Here is a 9,899-nt window from a genome sequence, read left to right on the forward strand (position 1 = left end):
ATAATAATAATAATAATAATAGTAATAATAATAAAGATGATATAGTAATAATAACAATAATAACAGCAATAACAAAGTTAATAATACTACTACTAATAACAATAAAGTTAAAAATAATAGCAATAAAGTAAATAATAATAAAAGTTAATAATAACAATAATAATAATAGTAACAACAAAGCTAATAAAAAATACTACTAATAATACTAGTAATAATAAAGTTAATAATAATAATAACAACAACAACAATACAAGCTAATAATGAAGCCAATAAAAATAATAAAATAATAAAAGCTAATAATAAAAAAAAAAATAATAATAATAATAATAATAATAAAGTTCCACAGGACAACAGTAAATATTAGGAAATATCTAATAATAAATTGTATGTTATTAGAATGATTTCTAAATAATCATGTGACACTGAAGACTGGAGTACTGATGCTGAAAATCAGCTTTGCATCACAGAAATAAATAACATTTTAAACTATATTCAATTTTATTTTATTTTTTTTTTTTTTTTTGGAAAACCAGTAATAATATTTTTTCAATATTACTATTTTACTGTATTCTTGACCAAATAAATGCAGCTATGGTAAGCATAAGAGACTTGCATTTTTAACTACCTGCATCTATTCTATTATATTCCTTTACAGTGTATTGAATGACCTTTGACCTTTTGGGGTGTGGTACAAACATCACATGTAATTGGAATGTTTGGTGGATACGACCACAGCTAGCTAATGAAAACACAAATATCAAACTCATACTAAGAACAAGACCCAATAAGGATATCCTTATACAACTTAATGTAACTTTATACAGGCTGCATAAAAGCCAGACTTATTTAAGCCAGATCTGACACACTTAACTGACATTTCAAAGGCACTTTGTTACTTTTGCAGTGTAAATTTGAGCTTATTTCATTGTTTATACAATGCATTCAAATAGCTACTTGTTCTCTCATTAACTAGCTATTTGTCAGTCTCTCCCGCCTCTGCGAGCTGCAGATACACAACGTGATCTCTGAACAAAAATTTGGTTCCAACTAAAAACTATGCGAGTATAATTATGACTGCTTTACTTGGGCCCAAGCCCCTATAAAAAGACGCTAGCGATGCGCCCTGCTTTTTCTCCGTCTCATTCTAATGTTCTCCGAGTGCGCTGTGGACTAATCAAAAGAGAAACTCACAGTTTTTGTTCTGACTTCACTGCTATGCTAGTCACTGCTGGTTGGGAAAATTAACTTCTCCCTTCTTTTCTTTTTGACACGAACCTTATTTTGGTGCGTCGGAGCTCTGTCAGGGAGATGTAAAGACGGTTCGAAGTTATGTCTGGAGTCTGGAGCTCTTCTGAATGACTCAGCAGTTCCTGTCCAGGTCTTTAATGAGATGTTCTTCAAGCCTGTCTAACCTCCCTTCTCCACCGTCCCCAAAGACAAACAAGTACCTTAATTATTGCAGGGAAAACGTCAACATGGCACAGGAAAGGGAAATTAATTAATTTGTTTTGTTCATGTTTCCATGTCTTGTCGAATCATGCTACTGCAACAGTAGTGTTAATTTACCTGAACGCAGAGTGTGGGTTTGATTTAAAATTATTAGAGATGCTTTTCAGGTTTGACTATGAAAAGAATTAAGAAATAATTAGACAAAAAATAACACCAAATTAGAAACAGTGGATATGGAATATGTTGGTTATGGAATATTGGAATATACACTGACAGATAGTTAAAAGTTCAATAAATTAGCTAAAACTTGAACATTTTAGAAATCTTTTGTAACAATATATACTACCATTCAAAAGTTTGTACTTTTTTTTAAGAAATTAATACTTTTATTAAACACTTTTACCTAATAAGTTGATTAAAAGTGATAGCACAGACTTATATTGTTTTTACTATTACTTTTAATATTTTTAAATATTTGAAAAAAAGATCATAGTTTAACAAATAAATTATATTAAATAAAATAAAATGTAACAAATTACAATAAATTATAACAAATAAAATTAAATAAAATAAAAAGGTTAAAAGTTCAATAAATTAGAATAAATTAGGATTCAGAATCCTGAAAAAATAAATCACAGGTTTTAAAATAAAATAAAATAAAATAAAATAAAAAACAAATAATAAAATGACAAATTTAAAAGTTCAAGAATTTAGAATAAATTAGAACCCTGAAAAAAAGTATCACAGGTTCTAAAACAAAACAAATATATATAGTTAAAAGATCCATAAACAATATAATTTGAACAAATTAGAAAGTTATAAATTAGAATAAATAATACATCTGAAAATTGTCACAGGTTTTTAAAATAAAATAAAATAAAATAAAATAAAACAAAATATTGAATCTTGACAAAAGTATCACAGGTTATAAAATAAAATAAAATAATAATAATAATAATAATAAAAAAACATTAAATTATTTCTGAAGAATCATGCGGCTCTGAAGACTGTAGTAATGATCCTGAAAATTTGGCTTTGCATCACAGGAACAAATTATATTCATTATTTCACAGTATTACTGTTTGAAGTTCTATATTTCTGATCAAATAGATGCAGCCTTGATAAACATACATATATATATATGGGATAATAGAATGTAGATATGACATCAAAGCTAAAACACTTTTTTTTTTTTTTGTATATATGAATCTAATATTGACATTGTAATGTCTCTCAGAATAAGAATTAGGCCTGTCGTCTCCCTTGAACAGCACAGTAATCTGTGCACATACAGGCTGCTACATCGGCATGTCAATATGATTCCTGCACGCTGTCAGAGATGCCATTTCACTCAATGACAACTGATGCTTGTGCTGCAGTTTGTTTACATCCCATATATGTCCTTGTCAGTCTCCTTGTGTCTTCAGAAGTGTGAAAGTTGAAAGATATGAAATTCGATTCCCTGTAGGTATAAACCCACTATGGTTTCTGGCTGGGCCGGAGAGGCATCACAGGCATTGACCCTGTCAGGTACATTTTAATGTGTTTTTTTTTTTTTTTTTTTTTTTTTTTTTTTTTTCATTACATCATCAAACAACCCCACACTCAAGCCTGGACCTATTGAATGCAAAAACAGCATGAAATTTCCCAATGTGCAGAAAATGAGATCGGCTCCCTGCTCTCTGACTGGGACATGCAGATCTTTTTGCAAATCCAAGCACCTGCTTCACAGCTAGCATCTCCTGAGTTGACAGAGCTCAGTTATACATTCAGAGCTTTGTAGTAGCACATTATACTGGTTATATATATTTTAACTGGTTTCTAGCTGTTTTTTTTTTTCAGAATCAGCTGGTTTTAGATGGTACTAACTGATTTCTAGCAGTTTGTTTTTAATGAACCTGCTGGATTTAGCTAAAACATACTAGCAACATGCTAATCATGCTAGCAACATGCTAGTAACGTTAATCATGCTAGAAACATGCTAATAATACGTTAATCATGCAAGTAACATGCTAGTACCTTGTTAATAACTCTAACAACATGCTAACATGTTAATCATGCTAGAAACATACTAGTAACTTTGCTAATTGTGCTAGCAACATGTTATTAACATGCTAAAAACATGCTAGTACCTTGGTAATTATGCTAACAACATGCTAATCATGGTAGAAGCCTATTAGAAACATGCCAGTCATGTTAGAAACACTCTAATCATGTTAGCAACATGCGTGTACCTTGCTAATTATGCTAACAACCTGAAAGTAAAATGCTAATCATGCTAACAACATGATAATCATGTCAGAAACATGCTAACAACATGTTAACCATGCTAGTAACTTTGTTAATCATGCTAGCAACATGTTATTAACATGCTAACCATGCAAGAAACATGCTAGTACCTTGGTAATTATGCTAACAACATGCTAAACATGATAGAAATCTGTTAGAAACATGCTAGTCATGCTAGAAACACCCTAATCATAGCAACATGCAAATCATGTTAGTAACATGATATAAACATGCTAGTAACTTGATAAACATGCTAGCATGCTAATCATGCTACCAACATGTTATTAACATGCTAATTATGCTAGAAACATGCTAGTACCTTGGTAATTATACTAACAACATGCTAATCATGGTAGAAGCCTGTTAGAAACATGTTAGTCATGTTAGAAACACTCTAATCATGCTAGCAACATGCTAGTACCTTGCTATTTATGCTAACAACATGAAAGTAAAATGCTAATCATGCTAACAACATGCTAATCATGTCAGAAACATGCTAACAAAATGTTAACCATGCTAGTAACTTTGTTAATCATGCTAGCAACATGTATTAACATGCTAACCATGCAAGAAACATGCTAGTACCTTGGTAATTATGCTAACAACATGCTAAACATGATAGAAATCTGTTAGAAACATGCTAGTCATGCTAGAAACACCCTAATCATGCTAGCAACATGCAAATCATGTTAGTAACATGATATAAACATGCTAGTAACTTGATAAACACGCTAGCATGCTAATCATGCTAGCAACATGTTATTAACATGCTAATCATGCTAGAAACATGCTAGTACCTTGGTAATTATGCTAACAACATGCTAATCATGGTAGAAGCCTGTTAGAAACATGTTAGTCATGTTAGAAACACTCTAATCATGTTAGCAACATGCTTGTACCTTGCTAATTATGCTAACAACCTGAAAGTAAAATGCTAATCATGCTAACAACATGATAATCATGTCAGAAACATGCTAACAACATGTTAACCATGCTAGTAACTTTGTTAATCATGCTAGCAACATGTATTAACATGCTAACCATGCAAGAAACATGCTAGTACCTTGGTAATTATGCTAACAACATGCTAAACATGATAGAAATCTGTTAGAAACATGCTAGTCATGCTAGAAACACCCTAATCATGCTAGCAACATGCAAATCATGTTAGTAACATGATATAAACATGCTAGTAACTTGATAAACATGCTGGCATGCTAATCATCCTAGAAACATGTTAGTAACATGCTAATCATGCTAACAACATGTTAGTAAAATGCTAATCATGTTAACAACATTGCTAACATTGCTAATTATGCTAACAGCATGTCAGTAACATGCTAATTATGCTAGAAACATGTTAGCAACATACTAATCATGCTAACATCATTCTAGTAAATGCAAATCATGCTAGCAACCTGTTAATCATGCTAGAAACATGTTAGCAACATGCTAGTTATGCTAGCAACACACTAATCATGTCAGTATCATGCTAGCAACAGGTTAATCATGCTAGAAACATGCTAGTAACTTACTAACCATGCTAGTAAAATGCTAAACATGCTGGTAACATGTAATCATGCTAACAACATGTTAGTAAAATGCTAATCATGTTAGCAACATGATAGTATCTTGCTAATTATGCTAACAACATGTTAGTAAAATGCTAATCATGCTGACATCATGCTAGTAACTTGCTGATCATGCTAGAAACACCCTAGCAACCGCACAGCAACACCCTAGCAACCAGCCCAAGTACCCTAGCAACTGCATAGCAACCCCTTAGCAACAACCACGAGTACTACCACTCCAGGTACCCTAGCAACTACTTTAGGTGCCCTAGCCTAGCAACCGCCCTAGCAATATGTTTTTCTATCTATCTGTTTTTCTGAAGGACTCTACTGCCTTTAAATCATTCAAACTGTAATCTTTTAAACTATTTTAAATTTCAAACTACTTCAAACTGAAAACCCTAAACTTCAAGCTTTTAAAACTTTCTGGCTAGGTTTTTTTTAAGCCAACTCAAAGTTTGCGTACAAACTTTTCAATCTAGTTTTAATATGCCAATTTGCTGCTCAAGAAATATTTCTTATTTTAATTAATGTTGAAAACAGTTGTGCTGATTAATATTTTCGTGGAAACCATGATACTTTTTTTTTTGTTTGAGGATTTTTTGGTGAATACAAAGTTCATAATGTTTATTTGAAATATTGAAATATTTTGAAATATTATAGATGTTTTTACTGTAATTTTTGATCAATTTAATGCATCCTTGCAGAATAAAATTATTAATTTCCTTTAAAAACAAACAAACAAACAAACAAAAAATAAATAAATAAATAAATAAATAAATAAATAAATAAATAAATAAATAAATAAATAAATAAATAAAAATAAAACCATATGGTCCCAAATTTTGAACAGTAGTGTAAACGGTATGTAATAAAGCAGCATAAAAAATGCTGAGTTAAAAATTTCTACATTTCTTCCTTAAAATGAACCCAAAATAGGTTGGAAATTAACATTTATTAATATGTTTAATAAATAAAAAATGTATAATAAGCTTAATAAATAATAATTAAATAATAAACATTTATTAAATTGCTGATCAATAAATGTTCACCTTTTGATTATTAAAGATTCCTCTAGTAATTAAGGGAAATAAAATAAAATAAAATAAAATAAAATAAAATAAAATAAAATAAAATAAAAAAGTATTCAGAATACTGAAAAAGTGTCTAAGGTTCAAAAATAAAATATAATAAAATAAAATGAAATAAAATAAAATAAAATAAAAGTATTTAGAATACTGAAAAAAAGTATATAAGGTTCTAAAATCAAATCAAATTCAATTCAATTCAATTTTGATTAATTACATTTTAAATGTATTTACATAGAAATAGATATAACAAAACAGGTTGGAAATGAACATAATAAATACAATAATAAACAATTAAATAATAAAGATGTATTAAACTGCTTAATTAATAAATGTTCACCTTTTGATTATTAATGATTCCTCTAGTAATAATAATAAACATTTATTTAATTAATGATTAATAAATGTTCACCTTTTGATTATTAATGATTCCTCTAGTAATTAAGGGAATAAAATAAAAAATAATAAAATAAAATAAAATAAAATAAAATAAAATAAAATAAAATGAAATAAAATAAAATAAAATAAAATAAAATAAAATAAAACAATATAAAATAAAATAAAATAAAATAAAATAAAATAAAATAAAATAAAATAAAATAAAATAAAAAGTATTTAGAATACTGAAAAAAGTATATAAGGTTCTAAAATAAAATTAAATAAAATTGATTAATTATATTTTACATTTATTCACATAGAAACAGTTATAACAAAATAGGTTGGAAATGAACATAATAAATACAATAATAAACAATTAAATAATAAACGTATTAAACTGATTAATCAATAAATGTTCACCTTTTAATTATTAATGATTCCTCTAGTAATTAAGTGTCTGGTTTTTACATTTCAACCAAATTTGGGTTCATTTTAAACCATTCATATAGTTATTTTTCAACAACAGCGGAGTTAAATAAAACTACCCGGCAGGGCTAAAACAACCTAATTGCTGGGTTTGTCCATATTTAACCCAGCTTGGGTTGTTTTTAACCCAGCATGTTTTAGAGTGATGCAAACAATGTTAGATCTACATCTGAACGAACTATATTTGTGAATAATCTTAATTTCCAACTGCAGAAGATACATTTTTATTTTAAAATAAAAATCAAAATATGTCACCAAGCAAGGTGATTTTAATTATTATTTTTTTATTTATTATAATTTTGTGTGTGTATATATATATATATATATATATATAAATAAAATAAAAAAATAAAATAAGAAAAATGTTTTGTGGAACCTCTAAAACATCATTTGGGTTTATATTTTATTTAATGTAATGATCATCTGTTTAAACATCCACATCTATTGAATGAAAACCACATCTTCAAATCCTGACGAGTTTGAACACTGTGTAACGAAGTCAAAAACACTAACACAGGAAGTCATCAACAGATTGCGGCATTACAGTGGTAAAAGCGAAGAGTTTTAAGGCCACTAATGGATTTCACCCACTTTTAGCTTCCCGAGGCGGCAGCGCTGTTAAAATGCTCTTTGTTTTGACTCTTTGTCGTAGCGTTTCAACTTAGTATCTCAGCTTCCACACAGAAATACTTCTCCGTCTCTCGCTCATCCATCCCCTTGACACAGAAGTCAACGTAAAACTGACAAGGGAGAGAGAAAGAGCGAGCGAGACAACGGCCTTCTTTCAAGCCTCTATCTCCTCACTCTTACTTGTCGTCTTAAAGCCAAAGGAGAGATGGGAGAAAAAGAGGAAAAGCATATAAAGTCAAGCAGAAATAAAAAACCGAGGTGTCTTTGAGCGTGATAAAACACACGCAGCTTACCTGTTGAGCTTCACCGCTCGCCTTTGTCTCGCCTCATCTGCAGGTTCTTCTCTGAAGACGTTCACCGACTCTGGTGAGGAAATGCCAGTGGGGCTCCCCTACACACGCTCGCCTCGTCCTGACGCTTTCTTAACAACCTGACAGCAATGGAGGAGTGAAACGAGGGAGGATGAGTGAATAGAAATGAGATGAGTTGACGTGCGAACTGCTGACTGCAACACTTCACGCTCGGCCTCTGCCCTGTCATCTCATCATATTCGGCCATTAGCGAGCTTTAATGAGCTTTAGCGCAACTACAGAAGGGTGCGACACACAGGACACGGCCTTTCTAATGGACTACATCTACAACAACACAGCCTTTCTCCTTTCCAATTCATTTCTTGTTCTTTTTCGCTCGGTTTGTACGTTGAGGGACCTCAGTACCTTTGTCGACACGGCAGTCTCCACAGCCACCAGTTTTGTAACATTTATGCTCATGCATAATAAATACGGCACAGACTATTCACTTTATTTTATATACTGAACACTCCTTAGGGGCCACCTTGGTTCTCTTACCGCGCACAGCAACAGATTTTACACAGAATTCATTTTCCACAACTGAATATTTGATCGTGTGCTGAAAATCATTGGTTTTTTTTTTTTCCTCCAGGTTTTTTTTTTTTATGCCACATAACGAAAAAAAGAAAACTCAAGATGTGGATTGACTTTCTGGTGTCACCACCAAGAAAAAGCAGTTGGAATTTTGAGTGATTCTACACAATGGATAAAGATTTTTCTTCTTTAGGAATGTCTATAGCTATGCTTCATCTCGTCTTCCTCTGGAGAATTTAGCCTTCGCAGGTTTTCTGAGACACTGTTTTTTCGAGACAATGGCTTTAAGTATTATTATCCATTATATTATTCTATATTATATGTTTTATATGTTATACTAACACTAAGAAGTATAAGGCCACACTTTAAAGCGCATGTATAAATGCTCTAATAGGAGTAAATAATTCTAGGCCATTTCTCAAAAATAAATAAATAAATAAAATAATAATAATAATAATAAAATAAAATAAAATAATAAAATACAATAAATACATACATATACTCAATTAATCCCATCTCATACTTAATTAATTTAATCAAAAAAGTTATTATATATATATATATATATATATATATACATATAAATATTAAATTGTTATATATTATATTATGTTATATTATACTTAAACTAACCAATACACAACTAGTGTGTCATTGTTATATGTTGTGTTATGCTATGTTATGCTATATTATATTTAAACTAACCAGTACACAATACCAATACACAACTAGTGTGTCTCTATATTATATTATAATATATTATTATTTTATATATTTAGTACACAATACCATTATATTATATTATATTATATTATATTATATTATATTATATTATATTATACAGGTCTCCTATTTGTGCTGTAAAATTGTAAAAACTGAGAAAGTAATTTAAGAGATAATAATAAAGAGAGGGTGCTCTTATGCTTTTCTTTTTATTTATTTATTTATTAATTTTGATTAATAAAGCCAAGTTTTCTTTACAAAAGAAGTTCATCATTATTCTACATAATTTTATGTTGTGTATTCTACATTTGGTGTTTTCAGAATCCTCTACAACAACATTAAAAATGTTATTCATTTTCAAGATATACTCCCTCAATTAATCATAAAAAACACTATCTTTC

At 29.7% G+C, this 9,899-nt stretch overlaps 1 protein-coding gene across 6 annotated transcripts in view; it reads right to left on the reverse strand.

The window, feature by feature from the left end:
• Nucleotides 1–9,899, reverse strand: part of nphs1 (NPHS1 adhesion molecule, nephrin) — a 219,763-nt gene that overhangs the window by 94,138 nt on the left and 115,726 nt on the right. For 2 of the 6 annotated variants that reach the window (XM_051128921.1, XM_051128919.1), the window contains 3 exons: nt 8,185–8,321; nt 7,853–8,078; nt 1,276–1,416 (listed from right to left, as the gene is read on the reverse strand). The gene's annotated coding sequence lies outside the window, so the exon portion shown is untranslated. Of the gene's footprint in view, nt 1–1,275; nt 1,420–7,852; nt 8,079–8,184; nt 8,322–9,899 lie in introns of all 6 variants that reach the window. The other 4 variants (XM_051128922.1, XM_051128923.1, XM_051128924.1 and 1 more) reach the window with 4 other exon arrangements.

This window comes from Labeo rohita, chromosome 15 (assembly GCF_022985175.1).
Source record: "Labeo rohita strain BAU-BD-2019 chromosome 15, IGBB_LRoh.1.0, whole genome shotgun sequence".
Lineage (NCBI taxonomy): Eukaryota > Metazoa > Chordata > Actinopteri > Cypriniformes > Cyprinidae > Labeo > Labeo rohita.